Raw genomic sequence first — 27998 nt, 5'->3', positions numbered from 1 at the left:
AATATTTTTATAACTGATGGCCTAAATAGTTAATAGTAGTCCTTGCCTAAGCACCAAGTTCATGAGTAGACATCAATAGATTGCATTCAAATTTGGTTGCGTGTGTACTTAAAATAAGCATACATTCTTGGAATTCCTACTATAACCCAGGAACTTTCACATGCATTTCCTCATCTCATCTTCACAACAGCTCTTTAGCGTAAAGAGTATTATCGCCACTCTACCAATGAAGAAGCAGTGCAGGGCTCTTGCCATTCCTGCACCCTCTTGTGCTGCAGAGCTCGTGTGTCCTGACACTGCATCATTTCCACCAGCTCTCCTCCTTGCTCTCTTCAAAGCTTCTTCCTGGTTCCTTCTTTGGCAAAAAAGTTTTTTCTTCATCTATTGAGCAAAGAGAAAAGGGATTTACTAATTTAGAAAAGATGCATTTTGCTTTCAAACTGATGTTCCTTTGGCAGGAAACATCCTTTATGGTATTTGAAATCCTTGAACTCTCCCCTCTCTTGCTACAAAGAGTTTACTGTTATACATTCAAAATCAGTAATCTTCTAGAACTCTGATAACCATTTCAGAAACGTTACTATCGACCACCATCCCAGGCTCCTTACAGCTTCTCCCCTTTCATTCATACATTTAAGTAGTATCCCTTTCTTTCTTTCTTTCTATCTTTCTTTCTTTCTTTCTTTCTTTCCTTCTTCCTTTCTCTCTCTCCTTTCTTCCTTCCTTATTCTTTCTTTCCTTCTTGCAAGTCAATTTATGTTCCCTGGGTTACATTATCTGATGTGCTAACAATTCTTCCAAAAATAATGATGCTGTAATACATAGTCCACTCTTCAATCTTCAGATCTACATCACTGATGATTTTTGAAAGTGGATGAAAACATCAAATAGCTCAATCCGGTTTACTTTTATGTATGAGAAAAATGACTCCATTTTGTTTACTGCAGGCTGTGTTTTAAAAAAAAAAGTAACATTAAATGCTGATCATATCCTTTATAGCTTATACAGCCCTGGAATATGTCTTTGAATGGCTGTGAACGACATTGCTGAAGAATTTTATGTCAGTAGAACAATATGACAAAGGACACTAATAAATTGTATTCTGTCCCTGTGTTAGAATTTTTTCCCACTACTCCTTTAGCAGATGTATTCACACATACCTTAAACAACACTTCCTCATAAATAAAATTAAGAATCTGATACGAGAGGCAACACAATATAATAACAAGAGGATTCGCCTAGGGAGACAGAAGATCCTGATTTCTGAATGACCTCAGGCAAGTCACTTAAATTCTCTGTCCCTCAATTTCTCCTATAAATTAGAAAAAATAAACCATAAGATTTAAAGGCCCTTCCGTAGACAAAACTAACTTCTTGAAAAAATAACTAACAAATTACATGCATTTTTGAAGAATGAAATAAATATTAGTACAGAAATTAAACATTACTTAATCATTTTTACTGCTTGTGAAACCATCTTAATTGTCCCATAAGAGCTGATATTTATGGTTTTTAAAAATAAATATAGAAATTGAACCTCCCAGTCTTAAAACTTGAAGCTTGTATTTGTCCTATCTGAGTTTCTTCCTCAGGAAACCAACTCTCTGTCAAGGGCCTGAAACTCACCAGATCACCACATCCAGATGATGAGATGCCAGACCCCTCATTTCTCTTCCTTACCCCACTCTAGTTCCTGTTTTACATTCCTTCCTGCTGTAGAAACCCTCAATTTTAGTTCATGGAGGAGATGGATTTGAGACTTATCTCCTATTCTCCCAGTTGATGTCACCCAAATAAAAATCCTTCTTCCCTAGTGATATAGTTTGGATATTTGTCCCTACCCAAATCTCATGTTGAACATAATTCCCCCAATGTTGGAGGTTGGGCCTAGTGGGAGGTGTTTGGATCATGGTGGTGGAGCTCTTATGAATGGCTTGGACCATCCTCTGAGGATAAGTGATATCTCGCTCTGAGTTCACAGGAGATCTCATTTTTCAGAAGTGTGTGGCACCTTTCTCCTCACTCTCTGTCCCTCTTGCTTTTGCCATGTGACGTGGTTGCTCCCTCTTTGGTTTCCGCTATGATTGGAAGCTTCCTGAGGCCTCCCCAGAAGCAGATGTTGGTGTCATGCTTCCCGTACAGCCTGCAGAATCATGAGCCAATTAAACCTCTTCCTCTACAATTTACCCAGTCTCAGATATTTCTTCATAGCAATGCAAGATTGGCCTAATACACCTAGCAATACTTGTTGTCTCGTGATTGGCTTTCCCTGTGGTGAGCTATGGGACCTGAAGCAAACCCTGCATGATTTGGTAATCATTGCTCCACTGCATTTTAACCCATATGCTGTAACAGAGTTGAAATGGTATTTTTCTGTGTGAAAATATTCAACTTCATATGCACATTTAATAACTAATCATTAACCATATACTTTCTTTCCCAAAGGCATCCTTCAATATACATAAATAGGAACATGGTAATGAGTAATTTTTCTACACATGAAAGTTAACATACTTTCCCAAGCACCCAGATAGTAAATAGGATATGATATGGACACTGTTGAGGATAAAGGTTCTTATCAACAATATAAATATATAAAACAAGTTAAGCTCTTTGTGCTAGAAAACAGGACTAGGAATACACCATATCAAAATGAAAGCTCATGTAGCAGGATAATAATTGCCATATTAAGTCCCTTTGGTGCATCATTAAATTTCTTTTCTTGGATTCCTTGCTCTTCTCCTTTCGGACTGCTAGATATAGGTCTTTTGTGCTCTAGAGAACAGAGAACTCAGAATAGTTTGTTTTTAGGAGATGGAAAGAAAGATGAAATGCTTGGTCCCAGTGTAAACTGGAAGCACATTTGAATAGCAAGCCTCTTCTCATAGCATAGAAAAGAGCCTCCTGGGCTGGGCCCTGGAGGTGTTGCTGAGGAGGAAGCCCTGGGCTTTGCTGCCCTCCACTGAGACCAATTGAGCTCCAAAAGCTGTGTTGTGCAGTGGGTGGATTCAGCCGCAGAGCTCTCAGAAAACTTGGAAAGCCCAGATTAGAGGTCACTTGTGAGGTTCAGGAAAGTCACTAAAGCAAGCGGGACTTGACATTCTCCTTCAATTCTGCAGCAACTGCGGCACGGTGCTGATGGCAGGGCTGTTGTAGGCCAAGACACGCCTAAGACAATCCCTTGTCTTCCAGAAGACCACCAGGATGGCTACATAGCAGAAAGGAGAGCTTTACTGGTGATACCAGTTTTCAAATCAGGAAGAGACATTGTCTGGTATGTGTCGATTTTCTCTCTTCGAAGAGGAAAGGTGTGGGTTGGGTTTTATGTCTTACAGGGCCTGTATCACACAACAGAGTTGAGGTTTTGGGGAAAAGCTACACGTATTTATGAGGTAAGTCAAGCACACGCACGGTGGGTAAACATACATGTAACATACCTCCCATGCTCACTTTGGAGCAGGGTTTTACCATTAAAATGAGGTGGGATTTTTGGCTCTTTACATCAAAGGGTGAACTATAGGACACAAAGACATTTTGTGTGCAGCCTCTACGAGCTGCTGAAACTGCCTTAAGGTCCACAGTTGCTTATCAGGAAAGAGTATTTGAAAGGCCATGCCTCTATCCAGTCAGAGTCATAGCAGCAAATCCAAGTTGGAATTTGCCTGATAGTTCCAATTATTAGGAAGTTTAGTAGGAGTGTGGTTTTTCTTGTAGCCAAAGGAATTTAGAAATTTGCCATGCCAGCCAGGGCCTGAACCCTCAAACCAGAGGTTTTGTTTCTTTAACCTTAGAGTTCATCTTAATTGATAAAGGGGCATCTTTTGGTCTTTCAGACTACACCCTGGAGCCTCCTCACTCAGCCTCAGAAGTGCGTGGGAGAGAGCCTAAAGCTCCCTGAGCACTCCCCTCTCCCCAGGAACAGGGAGTCGATTCTGGAATCAAATTACTGGCGTCCAAATTCTACCCCTGCCACTTAACAGTTGTGTGAACTTAAGCAAATTACCCAACATCCCTGTGTCTTAATTTTCTTCTCTGTAGTAGGAGGATAATAAAAATGCCTGCTCCATATAGTTTATTATGAGATTAAGTAAGACTATCTTTTTGACACATTTAACCTGACACTGGTTAAAAAAAAAAAAAAAAGTAAACAAACACTCAGTAAATACTATGATTCTTATCATGATTGTCTCAGAAAAATCACTGTTCTGAAAATGTAAGTTATTCAAATACCACATAAGCTAATACTTTGTGGCTGTATTTCTAACTGGAGTAATCCATCAATGCAAAGGTAGGTAAATAACTGTAACTAAAGCTAAGAGGGAAGAGTGTTCAAAGGATCAGAGAAGTAAGGGGACGGGCTCACCAGGGGCAGTGAGTGAGTGCGCCCTGCCACTATACCAGTTTTTGAGTGAGCATAAGCTCAGGGGGGGAAACTGATCACAGAAATGCACCTGTGCATGGGGCTGGTTGTGCTGCTGGGGCGTGTGTGCATGTGCAGGGTGAAAATTAACGTCCTAGGGTTAATTTAGCCTGAGACTGAGGCATAGCTCAGAATAAAGCCTTATAAGAAATGATTTCCCGCATCATGATTTCCCAACTTTAGCCTCCAAACCCTTTGTTTATTTGAAATCTAGTCTATGAACAGGGTAAAAAAGCAGAGCTGTTCTGCCTGGTGCTATTTCTCCCTCTGTGGTCTCACTGTCCTCTAGTGGGTCCATGAAACGGGGGAGATCACGGATCCCTCTGTTCTTGGGATCCCACATGCTTTTAGGAGTCTAGTCACTTCTAACAAGGCTCTCTCCAGGAACCACGGTTCGCCCCCTCCTTCCCCCAAGGCTAAGGAAATCACTTCCTATTTGCAGGACTATCTGCTCTAACTACTTCCTCTATCCTAGGGCATCATCCTTCCTTGAGGCTTTATGGTTCTATTTTACAAAAGCAACCAGGCTTGGAACCATCTCTGGTTTTCTGCCCTGCAGAGCCTTCCCTGAGATAATGAGCAGGGGTGAGCTATGCTTGGCCTAGTAAAAGGAAAGTAGGCGACATCTGGGGTGGGTGGGGGTGTTATCAGAATATCTAGCCAGGCAGTTTTCTGTGCATTAGGAAATAATTTTTTTCTCTGTCTGCCACATTAGGACTATAAAATCTGTGAAGGCTGGACCCACAATGGGCAGCGTGCACAGAAAATGGTAAGAACTTAGCAGGGTAGGGAGAGAAAGAGGGAGAGAGAGAATAAATTAACTGCTAAAGCTGCACAGAAAACACTGTGAGCTACTCATTTGTCCAAATCTTTGACAGGATGACACATTAACCATCTGGAATGTATGCCCTCTTCTCTAAATCTCATGAATTCCCCATGTCCCTTTGCAGGTTTTCCAGTGGTTCTCCGGTAACTGTCAGTAAGTGCTACCTTATAGCTTAGCTACTGTTTCTATTTAAAGACGGCTCAGCCTTCTACTATGCCTTCCGTAGCAATGGCTAATCACTTGTCAGAACCCTGTAAGAGAGTTATTTGTGTACTTGAATCATCCCTGTGCCTGCTTTTCCATGAATCAAACAATCCAAACTCTTAATAATATTATTTTTCACAAACCCTGTTTTTCATTAGTTTGTAATTTTGGGCTGTTATTGTTTTCTCTAGTTTCAGCCAAATTTTGTATGTTACTTTCTAAATGTAGAGACCAGGGTGGGAGTTGGGACTATGATGAGAAATTACTTAATGGGTAAAATGTATGTTAGTCTTGTGATGGATGCCCAAAAAGCCCAGGCTTGACCACTACACAATCAATGCAGGTAACAATATTGCCCTTGGACCCCATAGATTTAAGGAAATTAAAACTTTTTTAAGAAAAGGTAGAGACTAGAGTGAAAACAGAACTTTAATTGTCTCACTAAATTAACACTTGCTTTGCATTCCTTCCTGAAACATCCTTGCAGGTACCCACAGCACATTGCTGGGAGCTAGGCTCAGAAACTATTTGCTAGAAAAACTGAGGTCAAGTTGGAATCCTGGCTCTGATACTTCCCATCCCTGTGAACTTAATATTATGTAATAATCATGCAGTGTCCCCTGTGGGTGGCTGGGAGGGTCCGTGAGTTCATACATGTGGAGCATTTAGAACAATGGCCAGGACAAAGTATAGGTTCAATAAATGTTTGTTATTAGTTCTGTTGTTATTGTTGTTACTGTTGTTACCATTATTACTACTATTACATATCAGGCTCAGTGTACTCAAAAGAAACTTAAAATACGGTGAGTCACAGGCAGCCTGCAGTAGGGAAGAAAGAGAAAGTAAGTAGGGGAAGGGCACAAGACGAGTGGAGACCTTAAATTCCCACCTGCCTCATTAACTACATCCAGACTTCGTTCTCCAAGTCTGGTATGGTGCCTGGTTCCTGTTCCATAAATATTCATTAGATGGATTAATCCAATTTACCTTCTCACCATCTTTCTGTCAGCAAGCAACTTTTTAAAGACTATTAAATGACCATAGAACAAACTAAGTGTCTCCCTGGAGAGACTTCCTTGGAGAAGGCTTTCCTCCTGCTCTCCCCAGGGCACATTTTCTAAGCAATTCTAGGAAACTCTACAATTGTTGCTAGAAAAAAAGTAACTCAAAGTCCAGCGTCTGTCTGCAGGGCCTACAGGTGATGACACCTTGTATAGGTGACATATATTTCCATGTGCTCAGAGCACAGCCCTCCAAAGTTAAACGTTCCCAAGCTGATTATTGTCTGTCTATGCCAGACAATAATTAATTATGCCAGTGAGCACCAGAGGCAGCAGAAACTGAAATGATCTTTTATCAAAAACCCCAAACTGATTGTGGAGTAGCTCCAGTACTCTGGCTCTGCGAGCAAGAGAGCGGGATTTGCTCCATTCTACTCCGCCGTCCTTCTATGTCCTGCTTCAGCAGAGTGTGGAAGGGTCATATGCCTGCAATCTGACAGCCCCATGCTGCCGCTAGGGAAGAACCCATGGCTTGCCCTTCTCCCGCCCCTCTCAGGGGGCCGCCCTGAATCAGATGGTTCTTGCTTCAACACAATGGATATGTCCTTTACTTGTGCTGTTTCTGTCTTATATTGACCAGTTTGTGGTCCTATAAAAAAAAATCCTACTTATTTAATATGCTGTTCAAATTCCTGCTTCCCAAAGAAAACTACAGCATTACTATAGATGTGAACATCCTTCATGATAGCAGTGAATGCAGCCCAACACTGTAACTATCATCTGTTCCCTTCATGACCAAACATTGTATCAAGGACAATTGTTCAGCTTTAGGAGATGCTTACATCTTGGTACATCATATCAATAAATGAAACTTTAAAAATAATAATCTATACAGATAATGAAAAAAATTGAATGGCAAACCACTAGAAACAATCTCATGAAAATCCAGAATAAAATAAAGGAGCCCAATACCATGATAGTTATTTAATATTTTAGGTAGTTTTTGACAATTACAAGAAAGCATGAAACACACATTAGGTGCATATGTAAAGAAAATAATAAAATTATTGATTCTTCTAGATGGCATAATTTTAAGCCTAGAAGTAGTAAAACAATCAACTGAAAAATTACAAGACTTCTAAAAATTCAAGGAAATAATTACATACAACGTAAATATACTAAAATGAATAGTGTTCATGTATATTGGCAATAGCCAATTTTTAAAAAAATTGTAATTAAAACAAGTTTTTATTCTTAATAATAAATAGTAGACATATAATAATAGACAGTATTCCTGGATACACAATCTTAAAAATTGTTGTGGCTTAGCTGGGCACAGTGGCATGTACCTAGGGTCCCAGCTGCTAGGTAGGCTGAGGCAGGAGGATCACTCGAGCCTAGGAGTTCAAGGCTGTAGTGAGCTCTGATTGCACCGCTGCACTACAGCCTAGACAACAGAGCAAGACCCTGTCTCGAAAAAAAAAAAAAAAAAACATGAAAATCCTTGAGGCCTAAGTGAAAAGCTGGGAAAACACGGAGTAGTAGAAAGATTAGAAGAATGAAGCAATGTAAGTGAACACCATACCTGTGGGTTACTGAGGCAGCCTGGCTGCAGAGGCAGGTTACCATCCAGCCCACTCCATCACTACGGGATGGGGCCCATGTGTTACTGGGGTCTCTGAGACTTGCCAGGGAAGCTCCCCAGCAGGGCCTTGGCCATCTCAAATTCTCCTGTTTGGATCTTTCCGCAGGTGTTGTCACAGCGAATGCCCACCCGCTTCCTGCCTCTGCTCAAAAGTCACTTCTCAGTTTCTATTGTATCCTGGCACCATTCTATTAAAATTACAAAGCACCTCACCGACCCATCTCCCTGTGCCTGTTTTGTTTTCTCTCTTGCACTTATCAGCTCAAACATAGTACATAATTGACTCATTTGTTCACGGTCTTTCTTTACCAATGCAAGCACCATGAGGGCAGGGATATTTTCAGTCTTGTTCACCAGCGTATTGAAAGAACGAGTGTAACAAAACATGCACAGTTTAAAAAGAAAACCACCAAAAATAAAACATTAACTGTGCTATGGGGATGATATTATGGGTAATTATTTTTCTAATATTTTCCAGACCTTTTATAGCTTGACTTGTTGCCTTTATTAAAATGAATTTATATTTTAGGAGAGTTATTGTTCTCATGCCTACCTAGCTCATTCCTCAAACTGTTTTCTAGGGAAAAAAGCACAGAGCAAGGAACAGACAGGCTCATCATGCAGGTTGATGGCAAAAAAAAACCCACACACAATCTACTTTCATTAGGCCTCTTTTAGTTTCATTGTTTTAAATCAAGTTAAATGTTCTTAACTGTAACTGTCATCTGTTTCTTGTGACCACACTTTTATCTTCACTTTTTAATTACCATTTTTAAAAATAGATCATACAATCCTTTCTGATTCCAAATTGAATACCTCCAGCTATTCCCAAACTTAAATGAGTAAGATTAATTAACATTTAATCTAAATGGTCCTAAAAGTATGCTTCTTTAATTACTAATGCTCAGTGAATTTTCTGTTTTAGTTTTATCACAGCTGCTGAATCTATTCTTTTTAAAAAACTCACTCTTAGCATTCACACACATTTTTTGGACTACTCTATAGGTGTGTGTGTGTGTATACATTTTATATATGTCTCTCTATATATCTATATATATCTATATATCTCTCTAGAGAGACAGATAGTTTTTTTTTTTTTTTTTTTTGGAGAGACAAGGTCTTACTACATTGCTCAGGCTGGTCTAGAACTCTTGGCCTCAAGCAATTCTCCTGCCTTGGATCCCCATAGCGCCAGGATTATAGGCATGAGCCACTGTGCCCAGCCTGGCCTATTATATTTTAAATTGAGTTATTAAAAATTAAAATTAGACCAGGCATGGTGGCTTACACCTGTAATCCCAGCACGTTGGGAGGCCAATACAGGAGGATCACTTGAGCCCAGGAGTTTGAGACCAACCTGGGAAAGATGGGGAGACACTGTCTCTACAAAGAAAAAAAAAAATTCACTGGGTGTGCTGGCACTGGCCTGTAGTCCTAACTACAGGAGGCTGAGGTGGGAGAATCACTTAAGCCCAGGAGTTTGAGGCTGCAGTGAGCTATGATTGCACCACTGCACTCCAGCCTGGGTGACAGAGGGAGACCCTGCCTCTAACAAAAAATAAATTAATTAAAATTATTTACCAGGTGGTTGCTTTAAGAAACTTTTGTGTTTAGATCAGGCAATGTAGTTGAAGATGGTTACTAGTAACTCCTGAAGAAAAAGACCCTCAGTCTTTGTGCAAGTGAGGGTGGACTTGGAGTCTGGTCACCAAGTTCCTTGGAGGAATTCTTGGTAAGTATGGTACACTCTGGAGGGCTTTAGTTAAATGAGGACTCTTACTTAGCTTTATGGTTAGTTCCATAATAAAAGCTTTGGGGCCTATTTCCAGCCAGCCTCCTTTTTCATTCCTGAGAAGGAAAATATCAGCCACACCATGGTTCCCAAGAAAGACCCTAGAAAGCCTAATTAAACTTTAATTAAAACTTAGTGATTATGGAATTGGAATAAAAGTTTATATGATAGCTATGTTTAATTTTATTAAAAGGTCCATGGCTTGTCATTCCTACATTTTCGGGAACTGTTCAAGATTTACTGCTTAGCAAAGACCAAGCACTTTTGGAATGAGATGACCTCAGAGCCCTCATGAAAGGACTTTGTAACCTTTCCAAAGCCCCAAATGTTCCCACTCAACCAAAAATTAAACTGGCAGCTGCCCACCTGCTCTCAGCACACTCCAAGTGGCAGGAAGCCCCTGAAGCACTCGGTTCCTGGACAACCGTTTGTACATTTCCGTTCAGTGACCTAAACAATCTCCATCGAGCCCACTTTGTGGGGTCTCCATTCCTTTCTCTGTTCTCTTGGCCCCCAAGAGCTCATGATGTAACTCTCCGGCAAAGCAGGCTTGCCAAAAGATGTTTGCTTCGCTGCGTCCTCACGAGCAAACTATCACACATTTATCCTGAAGCAATATCTAAATGTCCAAGATCAAAATGTCAGTGAAGATGTCAGGATATTCTGCATGATTAGACCATGCCTTTATATCAGAGATCCACTACTAAATTCTGTGTCCAGACTATACCTGTTGGGCCTGGCTAGACCTGCCACAGCCTATATGTGAAGGCCATATCCGGGTGCATGAAATCCCCAGAGCTGGGCTCAAACAGCCACTTAACATGGAAATGTTCGATCATGGAGACACCACTCTCAAGGGATATTTGCTAATAAACCAGGAAACAGAATCTGTAGCTGAGACTGCCAGTGTTTCCCTTTGTCCATTCTCTCTTTTTTCTTGTACCCCCAACTTAAGACAAGCCCATGGCTACCCAGTCAAAAACTCCATTTCCTAGTGGCCTTGCCACTCTATGTGGCCTTGCAACTAAATTCCAGCCAACAAAACATGTGTTCATGTGACGTGTGCAACTTCTGAGTTGTGTGTCTAAAAGGGAGAGGTGTTCCCCCTCCCCACAGGCAGGAAAGTAGACAGAAGCAGGAGCTAGCAGAACACAAGATGGAAGCCATGTGTTGAGAACAAGATTACAGCAAGCAGTCTAGGTCCTCAATGCCACCGAGGCACAGTATCAGCTCTGGGCTGTTCACACTCACAGTGTTATGTAAAGTAGAAATACAGCCCTATCTTGTTGAAGCCACTGTTGTTTTGGCTTTTGTTACAGCAGACTTGTATTCCAACTAAAACAAACCGAAGGTCAAGATCTGGAAAGGTAGAAAATTAGCCTATCAAGCTGTTTTGGTTATGCAGAAAAGAGAATAGAAGATAAACTAAGGTCAAAAATAGGAATTAAACACTGTAGGATAACTATAGTTAACAATAATGTAAAATAGCTAGAAGGAGGATAACTGAATGTATCCTAAGGAAGATAAATGTTTGAGACTATGGATATGCTAATTACTTTTTCTGACCACTATACATTTCATGTATTGCAACATCACTGTGTCTCCCGTTAGTATGTGCAATTATTATGCCAATTAAAATTTTTTTAATACAATGGGAATTCCAAAAAATAAAAAAAGTGGAGGATGATCAAGTTAAAATGAAATGTTTCAGAGCCCATTTTGTGAACCCTGAAGATCCATCAGCGTGCTCCGCATATGCCCATCCAGGGACAACCACTTAATGGGACTAAGACAAGCTCAATGCCATGACTGGTGTACCTTAGCTCCTAATTCATTGGGTAGGGCTTTGGGCTTGTAACTTTGTAATAGATTTAGATTCTTTTCTCTGTCATATGAGAAAAATAATTGAATGAAGTGGAGTTATTCAGCCTACCTCTAAATAAAACCTGCAGAATTTTAACATGAATATTTAATATTAAATGTGAATGATCACAAATCACTAGACTGTTGACTCACAGTTGTATTTGTCCTAAAACAATATCCTCTTTGAATACTGAATTAACATTCAATTTTTGCATTTATCTTTGGTTTCTGCAATCAGATTAGAAAAACTAACCAATGACTAGGAAACTCTAGACTTCAGTCACAATGGAAAGCAAGAGTTATTTTCAGTTGTCTTTCATGTGGGGTTAATAATGATTTGTTAATTATCTTTCTAATTAGTTTTGTGATTAAATCTCGTATAGGATCTTCAGTGTATAATCAGAACTAATCTCCATACTCTTATTGAATCCCAGGGAATTTTCTTATGAGCCACGTAAAGACTAAAAAGAAAATTTCGTTTGATTCCGAGCAAAATTTTAATGACACAACTAATTAGAGGAAAGATATTCAGATTTTTATTAGAATTTGGTCACTATCTCACCTGTGTTAAACTTAGGAACATAAGATATTTTTGCTTCCATACAACGAAAAAGACTGAATTCCAGAAATATACTAAATTATTGAATGTATTCCAGAGCTGGCGTGGTGACTCACACCTGTAATCCCAACATTTTGGGAGGTCAGGGTTGGGGGGTAGCTTCAACCCAGGAGTTCTAGCCTGGGCAACATAGTGAGACCCTGCCTTTATTTTTAAAAAAATAAAGAAGAAAAATGGGGAAAAATATATGTATTCCAATTTTAGTTTTTTCTCTGTGTGAAGATGTATCCCTTCTTCAATTAAAAAAAAAACTTTCTGTGTTACCTTCTATTGCCATGTCGATAACATATACTTTTATTAATTTTAATTGTAATTTTTTTGAGACAGGGTCTCACCCTGTTGCCCAGGCAGGAGTGCAGTTGTGCAATCATGGCTCACTGAAGCCTCAACCTGCTGGACTCAAGCGATCCTCCCATCTCAGCCTCCTGGGTAGCTGAGACCACAGGCACATGCCGCTATGCCCAGCTAATTTTTGTATTTTTTGTAGAGATGGAGTTTCACCATTTTGACCAGGCTGGTCTTCAGCTGCAGGGCTCAAGTGATCCACCCACCTCAGGCTCCCAAAGTGCTGGTATTACAGGCGTGAGTCATTGCACCCACCCAGTCGATAACATATACAATGGAGAAAAAAATTACTTCATAGAGATAATAATTGTGGTTTTCAGTGGGCATCATCGCAGTAAGTAGTTTGGAATCATTCATTGCTGATTAAATTCCAATGCCTCTCAATGTCTAAGAAGGCAGTAACTAGGCACCTTTTGGCTCCTGAGGAGAGATCGTGCTCAAAATCATCCCTAGAAAATGATGAGGAGTGGTCTGTCCCAGGACAAGCTCTTCTGCAAGTCTGCAGGTAAAACCCCCATGTAAAGGCGTAAACCCAGTAAATTCTCATGAAACTCTGAATAGAGAATTTTCTAACTTAATTTTCATAGTCAAGAGGCATGTGTTAGAGAGATATAGGAAACAGACACAGTGAAAGAACATCTGAGACACTGAAGGCAGGGGGAATCTTCAAGATGGCACTGAACCTGGAGGGAGACACACTGGTAACCTCAGAGAGGATGAGAACTGTACCCCACCCTCGCCCCACAGACATACACACAACTTCCCAATGTGGCTGAGGAAACATTCTGTGGAAATAATTCAGTGACAGCAGTGTTTTGCAAAAGGCATCTGCAGAGGGTATTCATATTCAGAAAAAGTCTCATCTCTAGAACTGTACATATAACATGATGTGTAAAATGCTACAAGAACTGAAAAACAATAGTAATGGGAATTCCACAATAAATTCTATATAGCTGGGACTAAAGGCATCTGAACTTTGAAGACTTAAATTTAAATAATTCAAATAAGACACAGAACACAGTTTGTACTAAGAGATGGTAACCAGTGCTGGCTTTGGCCATACATATAGTAAAACTGGAACTATTCAGAGAAGATTAGTATGGTCCCTATGCAAGGATGACATGCACATTTTTGAGTGTTCCTATTTTTATGTGTGGCCAGTATCTCCATCAGTGTACAAAGGATGTGGGTTTCATTAAGTTGGACTAAGTAATCTTCTTTGAATGGATTATCCAAGGCATCCACCCAGTGAAAGCAACCATGCTAACTCTTTGTACACCAAATAAAAATTTAAAAGAAGAAAGATAGTAACTGTCCAGTTGTGGACTAACATGAGGTAGATGTCAACCAGTGTGAGATCAACAAGTAGACCTATAAACTGTGGAACCAGGAAAAGGAAACAAAGGTCCTTTTTAGCTGTTTCCCCACCTGCATTGGACTGAGAGTTTAGCAGTGCTCAAGGCAGCAGGAACAAGTAACATCAGAACAACAGTGCTATACTCACACATTTTATGTACTTCATGGTATTTATCTCTTTGGGTTTGTTATACAGTGCAGGTTAAGCTTGGTTAATCTTTTTGCTTGCCCAAGGTTGTCTCACTTTGTAATTCCCTTTCAGATATTGTGAAGGGTAAATATTGGAACAGGCACCACCCCCTCTCATTTACTCAAGGATGTCTTCCCAGCGATTCTTTCCTCCCCCCGCTTTGTCATTAGCTTTCTTATACATAATTCTCGTGAGCAAAGAGTCATTTTAAATATTTTTTCTCCCATCTGAAAATAAAACAAAACCTACTATTTACTTCCCTTCTACCAGCTACAGCTTCATTTCTCCACTCCCATCTACAGCAAAACTTCTTTAAAAACTGTCTGAATTCACTGCCTCCAGTCTCTCTTGTCCTATTCTCTCATTGTTCTTTATTTTTATACGAGTAAAATTCCATGTAACATAAAATTAATCATTTTAAAGTGGGTCATTCAGTAGCATTTAGTAAATTTTCAATGTTGTGCTACCTCCACCTCTATCTAGTTCCAAAAACACTTTCATTACCAAAAAATAAAACTCCATGCTCGTTGAAGAGGTCCTTCCCATTTTCCCAACCTCCCAGCCTCTAATAACCACTAATCAGCTTTCTGTCTCAGTGAACTTACCTATCCTGAATATTTCATATAAATGAAATTATGCAATATGTGGCCGCCTGTGGATGCTTCTTTCATCTAGCATGTTTTCAAAATACATCTACATTGTAGCATGTTATTAGTATTTGTTTTCCTTTTTATAGCTGAATAACATGCCACTGTATAGATATATTAAGTGCTTTTGTTTTTCGTTTTTTTTAAGACAGGGTCTCCCTCCATCACCCAGGCTGGAGTGCAGTGGTGTGATCACAGCTCACTGCAGCCTCCACCTCCTGAGCTCAAGTGATCCTCCTGCCTCAGCCTTTCTAGTAGCTGGGTCTATGGGCATGCACCATCACACCTGGCTAATTATTTCTTATTTTATTTTTTGTAGAGATGGGGTCCCACTATGTTGACTAGTCTGGTCGTGAACTCCTGGTCTTAAGTGATCCTCCTGCCTGGCCTCCCAAAGTGCTGGGATTATAGGCATGAGCCAGCACGCCTGGCCTATCACATGTTCTTTATATGTTCATCCATTGATGGACACTGGGTTATTTTCACCTTTTGGCTATTGTGAATGATGCTGCTATGAACATTCATGTATAGGAATTCATTTAAACTTCTGTTTCCAGTATGAGTATGTATCTGGGAATATAATTACTAAGTCATATGGTAATTCTGTTTAACTTTTTGAGGAACTGCCAAACTGTTTTCCACAGTGGCTGGACCATTTTATATTTCCAACAATAGTATGAGTAGGTTGCAATTTCTCCACATTTTGGCCAACACTTGTTATTTTCCCTTAAAAAAAATTTTTCATTATAGCCTTCCTACAGGGTGTGACACAATATCTCATTATGGTTTGGGTTTGCATTTACCTAAAGACCAGTGATGTTGAGGTTCTTTTCATATGCTTGTTGAGCATTTGTACATCTTATTTAGAGAAGTTTCTATTCAACTCCTTAGCTGACTTTTTAATTGAGTTGGGTTTTTTGTTGTTGATGTTGAGGTATAAGAATTATTTATATATTCTAGATATTAAACCCTTATCTGGAATGTAATTTACAAATACTTTATCTCATTCTGTAGGTCATTTTTCATTTTCATTTTCTTGATAATGTCCTTTAATGTACAAAGATTTTTAACATTTTGATCATGTCCAATTTATTTATTTTTGTTGCCCATGTTTTTGGTTTCATATCCAGAACTCATTTCCAAATTTCCAAATTCAATGTCACTGTATTTTTTCTAAGAGTTTCACAGTTTTAGGTCATTGACCAATTTTTAGTTAATTTTTGTATATGGTGTCAGATAAGGGTCAAACTTCATTCTTCTGTATGTGCACGTCCAGTCATCCCAGCACCATCTGTTAAAGAGATTACTCTTTCCCCATTGGATGTTCTTGGCATGCTTGTTGAAAATCAATTGACCATATATGTGAAGGTTTATATCTGGACTCTCTATTCTAGCCCATTGGCTTATATGTCTCTTTTTATGCCAATACCACACTGTTTTGATTACTGTAGATTTGTAGTTTTGAAACCAGGAAGTGTAAGTCCCCTAAATTTGTTCTCCTTTTTTCTAGATTATTTTGGCAATTTAGAACCTCTTCAATTTTATATGAATTTGAAAATTGGCTTTTGCATTTCTGGAAAGAAATTCATTGGAACTTAAATAGAGATTCCATTGAATCTATAGATTGCTTTGGATTGTATGGGCATCTTAATAATGTCTCACTATCTATCAAAAGAGATATCTTTTCATTTATTTAGGTGATTAATTTCTTTCAGCAATATTTTTCAGTTTTTGCTGTATGAATCTTTTGCCTCTTTAGTTAAATTTTCTTAATTTACTTTTTCAGATTGTTCATTGCTGGCAAAAAGAAATACAACTGATTTTTGCATGTTGCTCTTGTGCCCTCCAACTTTGCTGAATTTGTTTAATAGCTTTAGTAGTTCTTTGCTGTGTGTGTTTTTGAGGTTTTCTATATATGGGATCATGTCATCTGCAAATAGGGATAGTTTTACTTCTTTCTTCTACTTTGGAAGAATTTTACTTCTTTACTTTGCCTAAGTGCCCTGGCTAGAACTTTGGTATAATGCTGAAAGTAGTGGTGAAAGCGAGAATATATTTCTTGTTCCTGATCTTAGGAGAAAAGTTTTCAACTTTTCACCTTTGAGTACCATCAGTAAGCTATGGGGATTCCATAAGTGCCTTTTAGCATTTTGAGGATGTTCCCTTCTATTCTTATTTTCCTGAGTGTTTTTAATCATGAAAGGATGGCGAACTTGACAAATACTTTTTCTGTATCATTGAGATTATTATGTGTTTTCTCCTTTATTCTATTAATATGGTATGTTATATTACTATTTTTCTTATGTTAAACCATGTTTGCCTATTGAGTATAAATCCATTCTGGGTATAACTCCCACTTATTCATGGTATATAATCCCATTAATATTTTATTGAATTTAGCTTGCTAGTATTTTGTTGAGGATTTTTGCATACATAATAATAATGGATATTGGCTTAAATTTTTTTTTCTTGCAGTGCCTTTGTCTGCTTGTGACGTGAGGATAATACTGGCCTCCTAAAATGAGTTAGGAAGTATTCCCTCTTATTCTATATTCCGGAAGAGTTTGAAAAGGATTCGTTTAAATTTTTCTTTAAATGTTAGGTAAAATTCACTGGTGAAGCCATCTGGTTCTAAGCTCCTTTTGTTGGAAAGCTTTTGATTATTGATTCAATCTCCTTATTCATTATAGGTCTTTTCAGATTTTCTATTTCTTCTTGAGTCAGTTTGGTAGTTTTTATGTTCCTAGGGGTTTGTCTACTTCATGTAGGTTATTAAACTTGTTGGACCACAATTGTTCATAATATTCTCTTATAATTATTTGTGTTGCTGAAGGTTGGTAACAAAGTCTCCAATTCAATTCCATTTTTGCTATTTAAGTATTCTCTCTCTTTTTTCTTAGTCTAGCTAAGAAGTTTGTCAATTTTTTTACATATTCAAAAAATGAACTTTTGTTTTTGTTGATTTTTTCTACTGATTTTCTCTTCCCTATTTATATTAACTCCACTCTAATCTTTATTATTCTTTTACTGGCTTTGAATTTACTTTTCTCTTCTTTTTTAGTTCTTCAAGGGTAAGTGAATTTCTTGATTTGAGATCTTTCTTCTTTATAACATAGGCATTTACAGCTATAAATTTCTCTCCCCGGACAATTTTCACTCTATCACATAAGCTTTAGTACAGTGTGCTTTTATTTTCATTCATCTTAAGGTATTTGGTAATTTCCCTTGTGATTTCGTCTTCGACCCAGTGTTCAAAAACCCTCCACATACATGCATATGTTCTTGTTTTATTGCTCTTTGCTTTATCATGCTTCACAGATATTGCATTTTTTTTGTTTTTTTACAAGTTGAAGGTTTGTGGCAACCCTCTATTGAGCAAGTCTACAGGCACCATTTTTCCAAGATCATGTGCTTACTTCCTGTCTCTGTGTTTCACTTTGGTAATTCTTGGAATATTTCAAACTTTTTCATTATTATCATAATATATGTAATCAGTGATCTCTGATGTTACTATTGTAATTGTTTTGGGGTGCCTTAAACCATGCCCTTACAAAATGACAAACCTGATTAGTAAATGTGTGCACTCTGACTGTTCCACCAACCAGCCATTCCCCCATCTCTCTTCTTCTCCTTGGCTGCCCTATTTCTTGAGACACAATAATATTGCAATCAGGCCAATGAATACCACTGCAATGACCTCTATGTATTCAAGTGAAAAGAAGAGTCATATGTTTCTCAATTTAAATCAAAAGCTACAAATAATAAAGCTTAATGAAGAAGGCATGTCAAAAGCTGAAACAGGTCAAAAACTAGGCCTCTTGGGCCAGTTAGCCAAGTTGTGAATGTAAAGAAAAAGTTATTGAAGGATATTAAAAGTGCTACTTCAGTGAACACACAAATGGTAAGAAAGCAAAACAGCCTTACTGCTGATATGAAGAAAGTTTTAGTGATCTAAATAGAAGATCAAATCAGCCACAATATTCCCTTAAGTCAAAGCTTAATCCAGAGCAAGGCCCTAATGAGTCAATTCGATGAAGGCTGAGAGAGGTAAGGATGCTGCAGAAGAAAAGTGTGGAGCTGGCAGAGGTTGATTCACGAGGGTTAAGGGAAGAATCCATTTCCATAACCCAAAAGTACAAGGTGAAGCAGGAAGTGCTGATGGAGAAACAGCAGCAAGTTGTACAGAAGATCTAGTTGAAATCACTGATGAAAGTGGCTACTCTGAATCACAGGTTTTCAGTGTAGAAAAAATAGCCTTCTGTTGAAAGAAGATGGCATCTAGGACTTTCACAGCTAGAGAGGAGAAATCAATGCCTGGCTTCAAAGCTTCAAAGCATAGGCTGAATATCTTGTTACGGTCTAATGGTAGCTGATGACTTTAAGTCGATGTCATTGTTCATTTGCCATTTCCAAAATCCTAAGACCCTTAAGAATTACGCCAAATCTACTTTGTGTTCTATAAATGAAACAGCAAGCATGAATGATAGCACATCTGTTTATAACATGGTTTACTGAATATTTTACTCTCATTGTTGAGAACTACTTCTCAGAAAAATAAAATTATTTTAAAATATTGCTGCTCATTGACAATATACCTGATCACCCAAGAACTCTGATGAGATGTACAAGGAGATTAACACTGTTTTCATGTCTGCTAATATACATCCAATCTGAAGTCCATCGATCAAGGAGTAAGTTCAACCTTCAAGTTTTATTATTTAAGAAGCATGTTTTGTAAGGCAATAGCTGCCATGAGTAGTGATTCCTCTGATGGATCTGGGCAAAGTAAATTGAAAATCTTCTGGAAGAATTTATCATCCTAGATGCCATTAAGAACATTCATGAAAGAGGTCAAAATATTAACACTAACAGGAGTCTGAAAGAAGTTTATTACAACCCTAATGAATTACTTTGAGGGGTTCGAGACTTCAGTGGAAGAAGCAGTTGCAGATGTGGTGTAAATAACAAGGGAGCTAGAATTAGAAGTGGAGCCTGAAGATGTCACTGAATTGCTGAAATATCATGGGAAAACTTAAATGGATGAGAATCTTCTTCTCATGGATGAGCAAAGAAAGTGGTTTCTTAAGATGGAATCTACTCCTGATGAAGATTCTGTGAACGCTATTGAAACAGCAACAAAGGATTTAGAACATTTCATAAACTTAGTTAATAAAGCACTGGTAGGGTTTGAGAGGACTTGTTCCAATTTTGAAAGAAGTCCTACTGTGGGTAAAATGCTATTAAACAGCATCACATGCTACAGAGAAATCTTTCATGAAGGGAAGAGCCAATTGATGCAGTAAACTTCATTATTTTTTATTTTAAGAAATTGCCATAGCCACCCTAGCCTTTAGCAACCACCAACTTGATCAGTCAGCAGCCACCAACATCAAGGCAAGACCTTCCACAGGCAAAGAGATTATGACTTGCTGAAGGCTCAGATGATCATTAACATTTTTAGCAACAAAGTACTTTTAAATTAAAACATGTACTTTTTAAAAGACATAATGCTACTGTACACGTAATAGTCTACAGTATAATACAAACATGACTTTTATATGCACTGGGAGACCAAAAAACTTATGTGACTCACTTTATTGTGGTGGTCTGGAACAGAGTCCCCAGTATCTCTGAGGCATGCCTGTATTTGTGAATTTTCCAGTTTTATTTCTAGCAGTGATCTGGCTCATTCCATTGTTTTTGGAGGGAAATTGTGTATAATTCCAATTTTAAAAAATTTATTATGACTGAGTTTTTGGCCTTCTTGTAGTCTATCCCGGGGAATGTTCCATGTGCATTTGAAAGGAATGTGTAGTTTGCTGTTGCATGGAGTGTTCTATATACGAGGCTGAGATAGTTATAGTGTTGTTCCATGTTCTCTATTTTCTCATATATCTTCTGTCTATATGTTCTATTTACCATTGAAAGTGAGATATTGAGGTCTCCAAGTATTATTGTGAAACTGTCTACTTCCCCCTCAATTCTGCCAGTGTCTTTTTTAGACTCTTTTCTGTGTTACATATATGTTTACAATTGTTATATCTTCTTGATGAAAGGACCCTTTACCAATATTAGCGTTCTTCTCTGTCACTTTTAACAGCTATTTTACTTAAACCCTATATTATATATTATCATAGCCATCCCAGCTGTCATTTAATGTTTGTATGAAATATCTTTTTTCTACCCTTTCACTTTTAACCTATTTGTTTATTTGCATCTGATGTGAATTTCTCGTAGATAACATGTAATTAAACTACAGTTTTTAAAACCCATTCTGCTAATACTTGCCTTTTGATTGTAATGCTTGATTTATTTACTTTCATAGTAATTATAGATAAGAAAGCACTTACTTCTGCCATTTTATGATTTGTTTTCTATGGCTTATACCTTCTTATTACGAATTTCCTCCATTGTTGCTTTTTCTGTGTTTAATTTCTTTTTTGTAGTATACCATTCTTATTTAATTTTGCATATAAATTTTAGATATTTTCTTAGTGGTTTCTCTAGTATTTTAATTTACATTAGCAAGTTATAACAATATAATTTGAATTTATACCATCTTAGCTTCAATGGCATATAAAAAGTCTACTCCTATTAAGCTCCATTCCCATTTATGTTGTTATTGTCACAAATTACATCCTTATATATTGTGTGCCCATAAACATGGATTTGTAATTATTATTTCATGCACTATTTTTAAATCACAGAGGAAATTTTAAAATGCAGTCACAAAACAAAAATACAATATTACTGACTTTTATATTTGCCTATGTAGTTCCTTTATGGAGGTTTTTCATTTTCTCATATGCCTTTGGGTTACTGTCTAGTGTCCTTTCATTTCAGCCTAAAGGGTTTCCTGTAGAATTTCTTGTAGTGAAAGTATATTAGCAATTAATTCCCTCAGATTTTATTTATCTGGAAAAGTCTGATTTTTTCCGTATTTGAATCAAAGCTTTGCTGGATATGGAATTCTTCACTGACATTTTGTTTTCCTTGACTTCAAAAATGTCACCCCATTTGTGTCTGGTCTCCATGGATTCTGATGAGAAATTGGCTATTTTCCTTGTTAAGGATCACTTGTACATGAGGAGTCACTTCTCTCCCGCTGCTTTCAAGATTGTCTCTTTATTTTTGTCTTCTAGTAATTTGGTTGTGATGTATCTTGTCAAGGATCTCTGTGTTTTTTTAATTCTTGAATTTCATCGAGTTTCTTGAATGTGTAGTTTCATTTTTTTCATAAGATTTGGGACATGTGTAGTTTTCTTTCTTTCATAAGATTTAGCTGCCAGTACATCTACAAATATTCTTTCTGCTCCTTTCTCTCCTTTAATTCTGGAATTGTGAGTATATTGGCATGCTTGATTGTGTTCCACAGACCTCTTAGTCTTCATTCATTTTTCTTTATTCTTTCTCCTTTCTGTACCTCAGGCTGCGTAAGTTTCAATTAGCCTATCTTCAAGTTCTCTGATTCTTTATTTCTTCTGCTTATATTTTCCATTGAAAGCCTTTAGTGAATCTTTATTTCAGTTATTGTACTTTTCTGGCTGAGAATTTCTGTTTAGCTCTTGTTTGTAACTTCTTTCTCCTCATTAATTTTCACTATTTGCTCATGAATAACTCTTCTGTTCCCCTTTAGCTCCTTGAGCATATGTAAGACAGTTGATTTGTCTTTGGCTAGTGAATCCAACATCTGTGCTTCTTCATGTAAAATTTCTGCAAATTTCTTCAGTGAAAGGGCCATATTTTCTTGTTCCTTTGCATGCTTCATAATTTTTACAGAAAATTGGCTATTCTGAATATTATAATGTAATAACTCTGGAAATCTTATGCTTTAGCTCTTCAGGGTTTGTTTTTACTGCTGGCTGTGGGGTGTAGCTGTTTGTTTGGTAACTTTTTAATTGTGGTAAAATATACACAAAATAAAATTTATTATTTTGATTATTTTATGTTTACAATTCAGTGACATTAAGTACATTCCTAATGTTGTGTAATTATCACTATTATTTTCAAACTTTTTCATAATCTCAAAGTATGTATCCAGTTAACAATATCTCTCCAATCCTCTCTCCAAACAGCCCCTAGTAACCTCTATTCTACTTTCTATCTCTATGAATTTACATATTCTAGACTCCTCATATAAGTGGAACCACACATGGCATTGTATTTTCAAAGTTCATCCATGTCATAGTATGTATCAGAACCTCATTCCTTTTTGTGATTGAATAATATTCCATTATATGTACATACCAGACTTTGTATATTCATTCATTCACCAATAGGCTTTTATTGCTTCCACCTTTTAGGTATTGTAAATAATGCTGCTATGTGGTGTGCAATATCTGTTCAAGTACAGTCTTTAATTCTTTTATGTATTTACCTAGGAGTGGAATTGCTGGATTATATGATAATACCATGATTAACTTATATGTGTTGTGCAATATCTGTTCAAGTCCATGTTTTCCATTTTTAACGTATTTTCATAGAACTGGAATTGCAGATTATATAATAATTCCATGTTTAACTTTTTGAGGAACAAACGGATTGTTTTTCATAGCACTGCACCATATTGTATTTCCACCAATAATGCATGAGGCTTCCCATCTCTCTATATGCTGGCTAACATTTGTTATTTCCTATTAAAAAAAAAAGTCATCATTATGAGTATGATGTGGTATCTCCTGCGGTTTGGATTTACATCATCTTGATCACTAATGATGCTGAGCATCATTTCATGTGCTTATTGATCATGGATTGGTCTTCTAATCCATGAATATAGGATTTCTTTCTGTTCATTTAACTCTTCTTTAATTTCTATCAGCAGTGGTTTTGTTTTGGTTTGGTTTGGTTTTTGAAACAGAGTCTTGCTCTGTCACCCAAGATGGAGTTCAGTGGCATGATCTGGGCTCACTGCAACCTCTGCCTTCCAGGTTCAAGTGATTCTCCTGCCTCAGCCTCCGAGTAGCTAGGACTACAGGCACACACCACTATGCCCAGATAATTTTTGTATTTTTATTAGAGAAGGATTTTGCCATGTTGGCCAGGCTGGTCTTGAACTCCTGACCTCAGGTGATTCACCCTCCTCGGCCTTCCAAAGTGCTGGGATTACAGGCATGAGCCACCGTTCCTGGCCAATCAGCAGTGTTTTCAGTGTTTTTAACACACGTGTGTGTGTGTGTGTGTGTGTGTTGTGTTTTGTGTTTTTTGGTGTTTTTTTGGTTTTTTTTTTTGAGACAGAGTCTCGCTCTGTAGCCCAGGCTGGAGTGCAATGGCCTGATCTCGGCTCACTGCAAGCTCTGCCTCCCGAGTTCACATCATTCTCCTGCCTCAGCCTCCTGAGTAGCTGGGACTACAGGCGCCCGCCACCACGCCGTGCTAATTTTTTTGTATTTTTACTAGAGACGGGGTTTCACCATGTTAGCCAGGATGGTCTCGATCCCCTGACCTCACGACCCGCCCGTCTCAGCCTCCGAAAGTGCTGGGATTACAGGCATGAGCCACCGCGCCTGGCCCACAAAAGTGTTTTTAATGTTTTTATCTGTCTCTTGGTTAAAATTACCCCCAGGTTTTTTATTCTTTTTGATGTTTATTGTAAGTGAAATGGTTTTCTTAATTTCCTTTTAAAATTGGTAATTGCTAGTGTATAGAAATACAACAGATTTTTGAGTATTGATTCTGTACCCTGTAACTTTGCTGAGTTCATTTAACTCTAATAGTTTTTTTTGGGGTTTTTTTTTGTTTTTTGGGTTTTTTTTTACTTCATATCATCTGTAAAGATACATATTTTACTTCTTCCTTTCTGACACGGATGCCCCCAACCCATTTTCATTCACTCACCATTGAATTTGCTCACCATTAGCTGTGAGATTTACACATGATATTGACGAAATTCCTTTCGATTCCTAGTTTACTGTTTTTATCATGAAAGGGTGTCACATTTTGTCCAATTTTTTTGTACCTATTGATATTATTATGGTTTTTTTCCTTAACATGCTATGTTGCATTGATTGATTTTATCTTGAACAATTCTTTCATTCTGAGACTAAATACGCTTGGCCATTATATACAATCCTTTTAATGTACTGCTGAATTCAGGTTGCTAGTACTTTATTGATAATGTCTATATTCATAAGAAATATTGATCTGTAGTTTTTTAGAGACTAGTTCTCACTCTGTTACCCAGGCTGGAGTGCATTGATATGATCATAGCTCACAGAAGCCTCAAACTTCTGGGCTCAAGTGACCCTTCCACCTCAGCCTCCCAAGTAGCTGGAATATAGGTGTGTGCCACCATTCCCAGGTAAGTTTTTATTTTTTTTGTAGAGACAGGGTCTTGCTCTGTTGCCCAGGCTGGTCTTGAACTCCTTGGGCTCAAGCAGTCCTTCAATTTCAGCCCTGCAAAGTGCTGGGATTACAGGCATGAGTTACCATGCCCAGCCATTTTTTGGTTTTTGGTGGTTGGTGGTGTCTTTGCCCTTGATGTGAAGGTAATTCTTGACTCAAAAATGAATTAAGAAGAGGGTTTTTTTCTATTTTTTGGAAAAGTTTGAGAGGAATGTTTCTCCTTCTTCTGATTCTCTTTTTTTTTTTTTTTTTTTTTGAGAGGATTCTTGCTCTGTCACCCAGGCTGAAGTGCAGTGGTGCGATCTCAGCTCACTGGAGACTCTGCCTCCTGGGTTCAAGTGATTCTCCACCTCAGCCTCCCAAGTAGCTGGGATTTCAGGTGTGCACTGACACGTCCAGCTAATTTTTGTATTTTTACTAGACAAGGGGTTTCACCATGTTGGCCAGGCTAATCTCAAACTCCTGAGCTCAGATAATCCACTAGCCTCGGCTTCCCAAAGTGCTGCAATTACAGGCGTGAGCCACTGCACCCGGCCATCTCTTCTTTAAACGGTAGAATTCCTTGGTGAAACTATCTTGTTGTGGGCATTTCTTTGTTTGGAGGTTTTTGACTACTTATTCAATCTCCTTAATAGTTATAGATCTGTTCAGATTTTCTATTTCTTCTTAAGTTAGTTTGCTAGTTTGTGTGTGTCTAGGAGTTTATCCATTTTATCTAGATTATCCAACTTGTTATCATGCAATTGTTCTTAGTATTCTCTTTCAAGCCATTTGTTTCTGTAAAATTGGTAGTAATGTCGCCATATTTATGTCTAATTTGAGTAATAGGAATCTTCTCTCTGTTTTCTTAGTCAATCCAGCAGAAATTTTGTCTGTTTTTATTGGTATCTTCAAAGAAAAGCTTTAAGTTTTATTAATTTTCTCTATTGTTTTTATATTGGATATTTTATTTAGCTACACACTAATTTTTTTTATTTCTTTCCTTCTGCTAGAAATGAGTTTAGTTTGCTCTTCTTTTTCTACTTCCTTTTGAAATAATTAGGTTGTTTGGTATTTTTCTTCTTTTTTAATGTAGACATTTACAGCTATGAATTTTTCTCTGAGCACTGCTTTCACTGCATCCCATAAATAATGACATTTGCTTTTATGTTTCTCAGGGTATTTTACAATTTCCTTTGTGACTTTTTCTCTGACCTATTGGTTGTTTAAAATTGTGTTATTTAATTTCCATATATTTGTAAATCTTCCAGCCTTCCGTTACTGATTTTTAGCTCATTGCATTGTGTTAAAGAAGATATTTAGTATTGTTTCAAAAATATTTTAATATGTCTTGAGACTTATTATGTGGGCTTACCTATGGTTCATTCTGGGAAATGTTCCATGTACATTAGTGAAGAATGTGTATTCTACTGGTTTTGGTGGAGTGTTCAGTATGTTTGTTAGTTCTAATTGTTTTACAGTCTTGTTCAAGTTCTCTAATTTTTTGTAAATATTCTGTCTAGTTCTGATTATTAACCTTCAACTATTAAACCTCCAACAATTATCGTAGCTTGCTATATTTGGGGGCTGTGTTGTTAAATGTATATATGTTTATTATTATATTTTCTTGCTGGCTTGAGACTTTTATCAAAATGTAATGTCCTTCTTTGTCTCTTGTAAACTTTTTTAAGTTTATTTTGACTGACTCACTTGTCTTTTGTTTACAATTTGCAGAGATTATCTTTTTCCATCTTTTCACTTTTAAACTCTTTGTGTTTTGTATCTTCAGTGAGTCTCTTTCAGACAACATAAATTGATTATGTGTTATTTGTCCAATCTTCCAATTTCTGCCATTTGATTAGACAATTTAATCCATTTACATTTAAGTAATTATTGATAAGAAAGGATTTACTTCTTCCATTTAGCTTCTTCTTTTCTGTATGTCTATTTATGTTTTTGTCCCTCAATTCATGAATTACTTCCTTTTTAACACTTAGTTTAACATTTGTAGTATATCCCTTTGATTCCCTTAAAGATTTATGTTCTTAGTGGTAGCCTTAGTATTACAATAAATACCTTAAACTTATAACAACCTAATTTAAATGACACCAACTTAATTTCAGTAGTATACAAATACCCTATTTCCATACATCTTTGTTCCTACCCATTTATATTATTATTGCTGCAGAATACATCTTTTTATATTTTTTGCCCGTTAACTTCAATTTATAATTATCGCTTTATGCCTTTACCTTTTAAATCGTATAGAAAAAAAGGAGGGGTTTCAAACCAAAATTATGTTAATATTGGCTTTTCTACTTATATATATGGTTACCTTTACCAGTGTTCTTCATTGTTTCTTATGGCTTCATGTTACTACCTAGTGTCTTTTTATTTCAGCCTGAAGGGCTCCCTTTAACATTTCTTGTATGGTAGGTCTTCTGGTAATAAACTCCCTCAGCATTTTTTTTTAAATCTGGGAATGTCTTAAGTTTTCCTTCATCCTTGAGTTATAGTTTTGCTTGATATAGAATTCTTGGTTGACAGTTTTGTCTTTTCTTTTAAGACTTTGTTATCTCAGTGCCTTCTAGACTTCATGATTTCTGATGAAAACCAGCTGTTAATTGCATTGAGGACATCTGGTATATAATGAGTCACTTCTTTCTGCTTTCGAAATTCTATCTTTACTTTTGGATTTTGACAATTTGACTATTATGTTTCTGGGTTTGGATTTCTTTGAGTTTATCCTACTTGGATTCTTGGTTTGTAT

General features: G+C 37.4%; 1 non-coding gene across 1 annotated transcript; it reads left to right on the top strand.

The window, feature by feature from the left end:
* The first annotated feature begins 13761 nt into the window (after positions 1–13761).
* LOC112130049 (U6 spliceosomal RNA) lies at positions 13762–13866 on the top strand. Its single transcript, XR_002912361.1, has one exon. It is a non-coding gene; the product is annotated as a U6 spliceosomal RNA (small nuclear RNA).
* The last annotated feature ends 14132 nt before the right edge of the window (positions 13867–27998 follow it).

This window comes from Pongo abelii, chromosome 17 (assembly GCF_028885655.2).
Source record: "Pongo abelii isolate AG06213 chromosome 17, NHGRI_mPonAbe1-v2.0_pri, whole genome shotgun sequence".
In the NCBI taxonomy this organism is placed as follows: domain Eukaryota; kingdom Metazoa; phylum Chordata; class Mammalia; order Primates; family Hominidae; genus Pongo; species Pongo abelii.
The sequence above is the reverse complement of the archived record's forward strand: the minus strand, read 5'-3'. Positions and strand labels throughout refer to the sequence as shown.